This window comes from Argopecten irradians, chromosome 4, assembly GCF_041381155.1.
Source record: "Argopecten irradians isolate NY chromosome 4, Ai_NY, whole genome shotgun sequence".
In the NCBI taxonomy this organism is placed as follows: domain Eukaryota; kingdom Metazoa; phylum Mollusca; class Bivalvia; order Pectinida; family Pectinidae; genus Argopecten; species Argopecten irradians.
The window spans coordinates 1073755-1086094 of record NC_091137.1 but is presented as its reverse complement, the minus strand read 5'-3'; positions in this window follow the sequence as shown (position 1 = coordinate 1086094).

Genomic DNA, 12340 nt, shown 5'->3' with positions numbered 1-12340 from the left:
TGTGGAACTGTTACTGTGTGGTTATAGATCTTTATCTAACATCGTGTGGAACTGTTACTGTGTGTTTATATAACTTTATCTTACAACGTGTGGAACTGTCACTGTGTGGTTATAGATATTAATCTTACAACGTGTTGAACTGTCACTGTGTGGTTATAAATCTTTATCTTAAACACATGTTGAACTGTTACTGTGTGGTCATAGATTTTTATCGTAGAAATTGTGGAACTGTTACTGTGTGGTTATAGATCTTTATCTAACATCGTGTGGAACTGTTACTGTATGGTTATAGATCTTTATCTAACGTCGTGTGGAACTGTTACTGTGTGGTTATAAATCTTCATCTGAAAACGTAAGGAACAGCTACTGTGTGGTTATAAATATTTATCTTACAACGTGTGGAACTGTCACTGTTTGGTTATAGATTTGTATCTTACCACATGTTGAACTGTTACTGTGTGGTTATAGATCTTTATCAAACATCGTGTGGAATTGTTACTGTGTGGTCATAGATCTTTATCTTACGACGTGTTGAACTTTTACTGTGGGGTTATAGATCTTTATCTTACAACGTGTGGAACTGTTACGGTATGGTTATAAATATTTTTCTTACAACGTGTGGAACTGTTACTGTGTGGTCATTGATATTTATCTTAAAACGTGTGTAACTGTTACTGTCATAAATAATTATCTGACCACATGTAGAACTGTCGCGGTGTGGTCATAGATCTTTATCTTACAACATGTGGAACTGTTTCTGTTTGCTTATAAATCTTTATCTTACATCATGTGGAACTGTTGCTGTGTTTTCATAGATCTTTATCTTACAAAGTGTGGAACTGTTACTGTGTGGTCATAGAAATTTATCTTAGAACGTGTGGAACTATTACTGTGTTTTCATAAATATGTATCTGACCACGAGTGGAACTGTCGCTGTGGGGTCATAGAACTTTATCTTACAACATTTGGAACTGTTATTGTGTGCTTATAAATCTTTATCTTATATCGTGTGGAACTGTTAATATGTGGTCATAGATCTTTATCTAACATCATGTGGAACTGTTACTGTGTGGTCATAGATCTTACATAGTGTTGAACTGTTATTGTGTGGTTATCGATCTTTATTCAACATCGTGTGAAACTGTTACTGTGAGGTAATATATATTTATCTTACAACGTGTTGAACTGTTACTGTGTGGTCATAGATATGTGTCTTGCACCGTGTGTAATTGTTACGTTTTATGATAGATCTTTATGTTACAACGTGTGGAATTGTTAATGTGTGGTTATAGATATTTATCTAACATCGTTTGAAACTGTTAATGTGTGGTTATAAATCTTTATCTTACAATGTGTGCACTGTTACTGTGTGGTTATAGATCTTTATCTTACAACATATGGAACTGTTACTGTGTGGTCATAGATACTTATCTTACAAGGTGTGGAACTGTAACTATGTAGTTATAGAACCTTATGTTACATCATGTGAAACCGTTACTGTGAGGTCATAGATATTTATCTTACAACGTGTGGAACTGTTACTGTGTGGTCAAAGATATGTATCTTACAACATGTAGAATTGTTACTGTTTATGATAGATCTTTATCTTACAACGTGTGGAATTGTTAATGTGTGGTTATAGATATTTATCTTACAACGTGTGGAGCAGTTACTGTGTGGTTATAAATATTTATCTTACAACGTGTGGAACTGTGTGGTCATATATATTTATCTTACAACATGTGTAACTGTTACTGTGTTGTCATAAATATTTATCTGACCACGTGTGGAACTGTCGCTCTGTGGTCATAGATCTTTATCTTACAACGTGTGGAAATGTTACTGTGAGGTTATAGATCTTTATCTTACAACGTGTGGAACTGTTAATGTGTGGTTATATATCTTTATCTTACAACTTGTGGAAATGTTACTGTGAGGTTATAGATCTTCATCTGAAAACGTAAGGAACAGCTACTGTGTGGTTATAAATATTTATCTTACAACGTGTGGAGCTGTCACGGTGTGGTTATAAATCTTTATCTTAAACACATGTCGAACTGTTACTGTGTGGTCATATATTTTTTATCTTACAACATGTGGAACTGTTACTGTGTGGTTATAGATCTTTATCTAACATCGTGTGGAACTGCTACAGTGTGGTTATAGATCTTTATCTAACATCGTATGGAACTGTTACTGTGTGGTTATAAATCGTCATCTGACAACGTAATGAACTGCTAATGTGTGGTTATAAATATTTATCTTACAACGTGTGGAGCTGTCACGGTGTGGTTATAAATATTTATCTTAAACACATGTTGAACTGTAAATGTGTGGTCATAGATTTTTATCTTACAACATGTGGAACTGTTACTGTGTGGTTATAGATCTTAAATCTAACATCGTGTGAAACTGTCACTGTGTGGTTATATATCTTTATCTTACAACATGTGGAACTGTTACTGTGTGGTTATATATCTTTATCTTACAACATGTGGAACTGTTACTGTGTGGTTATAGATCTTTATCTAACATCGTGTGGAACTGTCACTGTGTGGTTATAGATATTAATCTTACAACGTGTTGAACTGTCACTGTGTGGTTATAGATATTAATCTTACAACGTGTTGAACTGTCACTGTGTGGTTATAAATCTTTATCTTAAACACATGTTGAACTGTTACTGTGTGGTCATAGATTTTTATCGTAGAAATTGTGGAACTGTTACTGTGTGGTTATAGATCTTTATCTAACATCGTGTGGAACTGTTACTGTATGGTTATAGATCTTTATCTAACGTCGTGTGGAACTGTTACTGTGTGGTTATAAATCTTCATCTGAAAACGTAAGGAACAGCTACTGTGTGGTTATAAATATTTATCTTACAACGTGTGGAACTGTCACTGTTTGGTTATAGATTTGTATCTTACCACATGTTGAACTGTTACTGTGTGGTTATAGATCTTTATCAAACATCGTGTGGAATTGTTACTGTGTGGTCATAGATCTTTATCTTACGACGTGTTGAACTTTTACTGTGGGGTTATAGATCTTTATCTTACAACGTGTGGAACTGTTACGGTATGGTTATAAATATTTTTCTTACAACGTGTGGAACTGTTACTGTGTGGTCATTGATATTTATCTTAAAACGTGTGTAACTGTGCTGTCATAAATAATTATCTGACCACATGTAGAACTGTCGCGGTGTGGTCATAGATCTTTATCTTACAACATGTGGAACTGTTTCTGTTTGCTTATAAATCTTTATCTTACATCATGTGGAACTGTTGCTGTGTTTTCATAGATCTTTATCTTACAAAGTGTGGAACTGTTACTGTGTGGTCATAGAAATTTATCTTAGAACGTGTGGAACTATTACTGTGTTTTCATAAATATGTATCTGACCACGAGTGGAACTGTCGCTGTGGGGTCATAGAACTTTATCTTACAACATTTGGAACTGTTATTGTGTGCTTATAAATCTTTATCTTATATCGTGTGGAACTGTTAATATGTGGTCATAGATCTTTATCTAACATCATGTGGAACTGTTACTGTGTGGTCATAGATCTTACATAGTGTTGAACTGTTATTGTGTGGTTATCGATCTTTATTCAACATCGTGTGAAACTGTTACTGTGAGGTAATATATATTTATCTTACAACGTGTTGAACTGTTACTGTGTGGTCATAGATATGTGTCTTGCACCGTGTGTAATTGTTACGTTTTATGATAGATCTTTATGTTACAACGTGTGGAATTGTTAATGTGTGGTTATAGATATTTATCTAACATCGTTTGAAACTGTTAATGTGTGGTTATAAATCTTTATCTTACAATGTGTGCACTGTTACTGTGTGGTTATAGATCTTTATCTTACAACATATGGAACTGTTACTGTGTGGTCATAGATACTTATCTTACAAGGTGTGGAACTGTAACTATGTAGTTATAGAACTTTTGTTACATCGTGTGAAACCGTTACTGTGAGGTCATAGATATTTATCTTACAACGTGTGGAACTGTTACTGTGTGGTCAAAGATATGTATCTTACAACATGTAGAATTGTTACTGTTTATGATAGATCTTTATCTTACAACGTGTGGAATTGTTAATGTGTGGTTATAGATATTTATCTTACAACTTGTGGAACAGTTACTGTGTGGTTATAAATATTTATCTTACAACGTGTGGAACTGTGTGGTCATATATATTTATCTTACAACATGTGTAACTGTTACTGTGTTGTCATAAATATTTATCTGACCACGTGTGGAACTGTCGCTCTGTGGTCATAGATCTTTATCTTACAACATGTGGAACTGTTACTGTGTGGTTATAAATCTTTATCTTACATTGTGTGAAATTATTACTCTGTGATCATAGATTTTTATCTTACAACATGTTGAATTGTTACTGTGTGCTTAAAAATCTTTATCTTACATCGTGTGGAACTGTTGCCTGCTGTGTGGTCATAGATCTTTATCTTACAACATGTTGAAATGTTACTGTGTGGTTATAGATCTTTATCTTACAACGTGTGGAACTGCTACCGTGTGGTCATGGATATTTATCTTACAATGTGTGGAACTGTTAATGTGTTGTCATAAATATTTATCTTACAACGTGTGGAACTGTTAATGTGTGGTCATAGATATTTATCTTACAACGTGTGTAACCGTTACTATGTAGATATAAAACTTTATATTACATCGTTTTGAACTGTTACTGTGTGGTTATAGATCTTTATCCAACATCTTGTGAAATTGTTACTGTGAGGTCATATATATTTATCTTAAAACGTGTTGAACTGTTAGTGTGTGGTCATAGATAATAGTCTTGCACCGTGTGTAAGTGTTACCGTTTATGATAGATCTTTATCTTAAAACATGTGGAACTGTTAATGTGTGGTTATAGATATTTATCTTACATCGCGTGAAACTGCCTCTGTGTGGTCATAGATCTTTATCTTACAACGTTTGGAACTGTCACTGTGTGGTTATAGATCTTTATCTTTCAACGTTTGGAACTGCTACTGTTTGGTAAGATCTTCATCTTACAACGTTTGGAAATGTTACTGTGTGGTTATAAATATTCATCTTACAACGTTTGGAAATGTTACTGTGTGGTTATAAATATTTATCTGACCACGTGTAGAACTGTTAATGTGTGGTTATTATCTTTATCTTACAACGTGTGGAACTGTTACTGTGGGGTTATAAATCTTTAACTTACAACGTGTGGAGCTGGCACTGTTTGGTAACAGATCTTTATCGAACATCGTGTGGAACTTTTACAGTGTGGTTATAAATATTTATCTTACAATGTGTGGAACTGTTACTGTGTGGTTATAGATCTTTATCTTACAACGTTAGGAACTATCACTGTATGGTTATAGATCTTTATATTACAACGTGTGGAACAGTTACTGTATGGTCATAGATCGTTATGTTTCAAATTGTGGAACTGTTACTGTTTGGTTATAGATCTTCATCTGACAATGTGTGTAACTGTTACTGTTTGGTTATAAATCTTTATCTAACATCGTGAGGAACTGTTACTGTGTGGTTATAAATCTTTATCTTACAACGTGTGGAGTTGTCACTGTTTGGTTATAAATCTTTACCTAACATCGTGTGGAACTGATACTGTGTGATTATCAATATTTATATTACAACGTGTGGAACTTTTGCTGTGTGGTTATAAATCTTTATCTAACAACATGTAGAACTGTTACTGTATGGTCATAGATCTTTATTTTACAACATGTGGAACTGTTACTGTGTGGTCATAGATACTTATCTTTCAAGGTGTGGAACTGTAACTATGTAGTTTTAGAACTTTATGTTACATCGTGTTGAACTGTTACTGTGTGGTTATAGATCTTTTATCCAACATCGTGTGAAACCGTTACTGTGAGGTCATAGATATTTATCTGACAACGTGTGGAACTGTTACTGTGTGGTCATAGATATGTATCTTACAACATGTAGAATTGTTACTGTTTATGATAGATCTTTATCTTACAACATGTGGAATTGTTACTGTGTTGTCATACATATTTATCTAACACCATGTGAAACTGCCTCTGTGTGGTTATAAATCTTTATCTTACAACGTGTGGAACTGTTACTGTGTGTTCATAGATATTTATCTTACAAAGTGTGGAACTGTTACTATGTTGTCATATATATTTATCTAACATCGCGTGGAACTTTTGCAGTGTGGTTATCAATATTTATATTACAACGTGTGTAAGTGTTATTCTTTATGATAGATCTTTATCTTACAACGTGTGGAATTGTTACTGTGTGGTTATATATTTTTATCTTACAACGTGTGAAACCGTTACTGTGTGGTTATAAATATTTATCTTACAATGTGTGGAACTGTTACTGTGTTTTCATACATATTTATCTTACAACGTGTGTAACTGTTTCTGTGTTGTCATAAATATTTATCTGACCACGTGTGGAACTGTCGCTATGTGGTCATAGATATGTATCTTACAACATGTGGAACTGTTACTGTGTGCTTATAAATCTCTATCTTACATCGTGTAGAAAAATTACTGTGTTGTTATAGATTTTATCTTACAACGTGTGGAACTGTTACTGTGTGGTTATATATCTTTATCTTACAACGTGTGGAACTGTTACTGTGTGGTCATAGATCTTTATCTTACAAAGTGTGTAACTGTTACTGTGTTGTCATAAATATCTATCTGACCACGTGTAGAACTGTCGCTGTGTGATCATAGATTTTTATCTTACAACGTGTGGAGTTGTCACTGTTTGGTTATAAATCTTTACCTAACATCGTATACTGATACTGTGTGGTTATCAATTTTTTATATTACAACGTGTGGAACTTTTGTTGTGTGGTTATAAATCTTTATCAACAACATGTGGAACTGTTACTCTATGGTTATAGATCTTAATTTTACAACATGTGGAACTGTCACTGTGTGGTCATATATACTTATCTTACAAGGTGTGGAACTGTAACTGTGTAGTTATAGAACTTTATGTTAAATCGTGTGGAACTGTTACTGTGTGGTTATAGATCTTTATCCAACATCATGTGAAACTGTTACTGTGTGGTTATAGATCTTTATCTTACAACGTGTGGAACTATTACTGTGTGTTCATAGATATTTATCTTACAATGTGTGGAATTGTTTCTGTTTATGATAGATCTTTATCTTACAACGTGTGGAACTTTTACTGTGTGGTTGTAGATATTTATCTTACAAAGTTTGGTACTGTTACTGTGTTGTCATACATATTTATCTAACAACGCGTGGGAATTTTGCAGTGTGGTTATCAATATTTATATGACAACGTGTGGAACTGTTACTGTGTGGTTATCAATATTTATATGACAACCTGTGGAACTGTTACTGTGTGGTTATAAATATTTATCTTACAACGTGTGGAGCAGTTACTGTGTGGTTATAAATATTTATCTTACAACGTGTGTAACTGTTACTGTGTTGTCATAAATATTTATCTGACCACGTGTAGAACTGTTAATGTGTGGTTATTATCTTTATCTTACAACGTGTGGAACTGTTACTGTGGGGTTATAAATCTTTAACTTACAACTTGTGGAGCTGGCACTGTTTGGTAACAGATCTTTATCGAACATCGTGTGGAACTTTTACAGTTTGGTTATAAATATTTCTCTTACAATGTGTGGAACTGTTACTGTGTGGTTATTTATCTTTATCTTACAACGTGAGGAACTATCACTGTGTGGTTATAGATCTTTATATTACAACGTGTGAAACAGTTAATGTATGGTCATAGATCGCTATCTTTCAAATTGTGGAACTGTTACTGTTTGGTTATAGATCATTATCTGACAATGTGTGTAACTGTTACTGTTTGGTTATAAATATTTGTCTAACATCGTGAGGAACTGTTACTGTGTGGTTATAAATCTTTATCTTACATCGTGTGGAACTTTTGCTGTTTGGTTATAAATCTTTATCTAACAACATGTGGAACTGTTACTGTATGGTTATAGATCTTTATTTTACAACATGTGGAATTGTCACTGTGTGGTCATATATACTTATCTTACAAGGTGTGGAACTGTAACTATGTAGTTATAGATCTTTATCCAACATCAATTTAAACTGTTACTGTGAGGTCATAGATATTTATGTTACAACGTGTGGAACTGTTATTGTGTGGTAATAGATCTTTATCTTACAACGTGTGGAGCAGTTACCATGTGGTTATAAATATTTATCTTACAACGTGTGGAACTGTTACTGTGTGGTCATAGATATTTATCTTAGAACGTGTGTAAATGTTACTGTGTTGTCATAAATATTTATCTGACCACGTGTGGAATTGTCGCTATGTGGTCATAGATCTTTATTTTACAACATGTGGAACTGTTACTGTGTGGTTATAAATCTTTATCTTACATCGTGTGGAACTATTACTGTGTGATCATAGATCTTTATCTTAAAACATGTTGAAATGTTACGGTGTGGTCATAGATATTTATCTTACAACGTGTGGAACTGCTACCGTGTGGTTATAGATCTTTATCTTACAACGTGTGGAACTGCTACTGTGTGGTCATAGATATTTATCTTACAATGTGTGGAACTGTTACTGTGTAGTCATAAATAGTTATCTTAAAACATGTGGAACTGTTACTGTGTGGTTATAGATCTTTATTTTACAACGTGTTGAACTTTTACTGTGGGGTTATAAATATTTGTATTATAACGTGTGGAACTGTTACTGTGTGGTCACTGATATTCATCTTACAACGTGTGTAATTGTTACTATGTTGTCATAAATATTTATCTGACCACGTGTAGAACTGTCGCGGTGTGGTCATAGATCTTTATCTTACAACATGTGGAACTGTTTCTGTTTGCTTATAAATCTTTATCTTACATCGTGTGGAACTGTTGCTGTGTTTTCATAGATCTTTATCTTACAAAGTGTGGAACTGTTACTGTGTGGTCATAGAAATTTATCTTACAACGTGTGGAACTGTTAATGTGTTTTCATAAATATGTATCTGACCACGTGTGGAAATGTCGCTGTGGGGTCTTAGATCTTTATCTTACAACATTTGGAACTGTTATTGTGTGCTTATAAATCTTTATCTTACATCGTGTGGAACTGTTAATGTATGGTTAAAAATCTTTATCTTACAACGTGTGGAACTGTTTCGGTATGGTTATAAATATTTATCTTACAAGGTGTGGAACTGTTACTGTGTGGTCATTGATATTTATCTTACAACGTCTGGAACTGTAACTGTGTAGTTATAGAACTTTATGTTACATCGTATTGAACTGTTACTGTGTGGTTATAGATCTTTATCTTACGACGTGTTGAACTTTTACTGTGGGGTTATAGATCTTTATATTACAACGTGTTGAACTGTTACTGTATGGTTATAAATATTTATCTTACAACGTGTGGAACTGTGGGGTTATAGATCTTTATCTTACAACGTGTTGAACTGTTACTGTATGGTTATAAATATTTATCTTACAACGTGTGGAACTGTTACTGTGTGGTCATTGATATTTATCTTACAACGTGTGTAACTGTTACTATGTTGTCATAAATATTTATCTGACCACGTCTAGAACTGTCGCGGTGTGGTCATAGATCTTTATCTTACAACATGTGGAATGTTTCTGTTTGCTTATAAATCTTTATCTTACATCGTGTGGAATTGTTGCTGTGTTTTCATAGATCTTTATCTTACAAAGAGTGAAACTGTTACTGTGTGGTCATAGAAATTTATCTTACAACGTGTGGTAAACTGTTACTGTGTTTTCATAAATATGTATCTGACCACGTGTGGAACTGTCGCTGTGGGGTCAGATCTTTATCTTACAACATTTGGAACTGTTATTGTGTGCTTATAAATCTTTATCTTACATCGTGTGGAACTGTTAATGTTTGGTTATAAATCTTTATCTTACAACGTGTGGAACTGTTACTGTGTGGTTATAGATCTTTATCTGACAACATGTGTAACTGTTACTGTTTGGTTATAAATCTCTATCTACATCGTGTGGAACTGTTACTGTGTGGTTATAAATCTTCATCTGACATCGTGAGGAACTGTTACTGTGTGGTTATAAATCTTTATCTTACAACGTCCGGAGCTGTCATTATTTTGTTATAGATCTTTATCTAACATCGTGTGGAACTGTCACTGTGTGGTTATACATCTTTATCTTACAACATGTGGAACTGTTACTGTGTGGTCATAGATATTTATCTTACAAGGCGTGGAACTGTAACTATGTAGTTATAGAACTTTATGTTACATCGTGTTGAACTGTAACTTTGTGGTTATAAATATTTATCATACAACGTGTGGAGCTGTCACTGTTTGGTTATAAATCTTTATCTAACATCGTGTGGAACTGTTACTGTGTGGTTATAGATATTTATCTTACAACGTGTGGAACTGTTACTGTTTGGTTATAAATCTGTATCTTACATCTTTTGGAACTGTTGCTGTGTTTTCATAGATCTTTATCTTACAAAGTGTGGAACTGTTACTGTGTGGTCATATAAATTTATCTTACAACGTGTGGAACTGTTACTGTGTTTTCATAAATATGTATCTGACCACGTGTGGAACTGTCGCTGTGGGGTCATAGATCTTTATCTTACAACATTTGGAACTGTTATTGTGTGCTTATAAATCTTTATCTTACATCGTGTGGAACTGTTAATGTGTGGTTATAAATCTTTATCTTACAACGTGTGGAACTGTTACTGTGTGGTTATAGATCTTTATCAATCATCGTGTGGAATTGTTGCTGTGTGGTTATAGATCTTTATCTTACAACGTGTGGAACTGTTACTGTGTGGTTATAGATCTTTATCAATCATCGTGTGGAATTGTTGCTGTGTGGTTATAGATCTTTATCTGACAACGTGTGGAACTGTTACTGTGTGGTCATAGATATTTATCTTACAACGTGTGTAACTGTTACTATGTAGATATAAAACTTTACATTACATCGTTTTGAACTGTTACTGTTTGGTCATATATATTTATCTTACAACGTGTTGAACTGTTACTGTGTGGTCATAGATATGTGTCTTGCACCGTGTGTACGTGTTACCGTTTATGATAGATCTTTATCTTAAAACGTGTGGAACTGTTACTGTGTGGTTATTGATATTTATCTTACATCGCGTGAAACTGCCTCTGTGTGGTTATAGATCTTTAGCATACAACGTTTGGAACTGCTACTGTGTTGTCATACATATTTATCTCACATCGTGTGGAACTTTTACAGTGTGGTTATAAATATTTATCTTACAACGTGTGGAACTGTTACTGTGTGGTTATAAATCTATAACTTACAACGTGTGGAGCTCGCACTGTTTAGTAACAGATCTTTATCGAACATCGTGTGGAACTTTTACAGTGTGGTTATAAATATTTATCTTACAATATGTGGAACTGTTACTGTGTGGTTATAAATCTTTATCTTAGAACGTATGGAACTGCTACTGTGTGGTCATAGATCTTTATCTTACAACGTGTAGAACTGTTACTGTGTGGTTATTTATCTTTATCTTACAACGTGAGGAACTATCACTGTGTGGTTATAGATCTTTATATTACAACGTGTGGAACAGTTAATGTTTAATTATAAATATTTATCTTACAATATGTAGAACTGTTACTGTGTGGTTATTTATCTTTATCTTACAACGTGAGGAACTATCACTGTGTGGTTATAGATCTTTATATTTCAACGTGTGGAACAGTTAATGTATGGTCATGGATCGTTATCTTTCAAATTATGGAACTGTTACTGTTTGGTTATAGATCTTTATCTGACAATGTGTGTAACTGTTACTGTTTGGTTATAAATCTTTACCTAACATCGTGTGGAACAGATACGGTGTGATTATCAATATTTACATTGCAACGTGTGGAACTTTTGCTGTTTGGTTTTAAATCTTTATCTAACAACATGTGGAACTGTTACTGTATGGTTATAGATCTTTATTTTACAACACGTGGAATTGTCACTGTGTGGTCATATATACTAATCTTACAAGGTGTGGAACTGTAACTATGTAGTTATAGATCTTTATCCAACATCAAGTGAAATTGTTACTGTGAGGTCATAGATATTTATGTTACAATGTGTGGAACTGTTACTGTGTGGTCATATATATTTATCTTACAACCTTTGGAACTATTACTGTGTTGTTCTACATATTTATCTAACATCGCGTGGGAATTTTGCAGGGTGGTTGTCAATATTGATCTGACAACGTGTGGAACTGTAACTATGTAGTTATAGA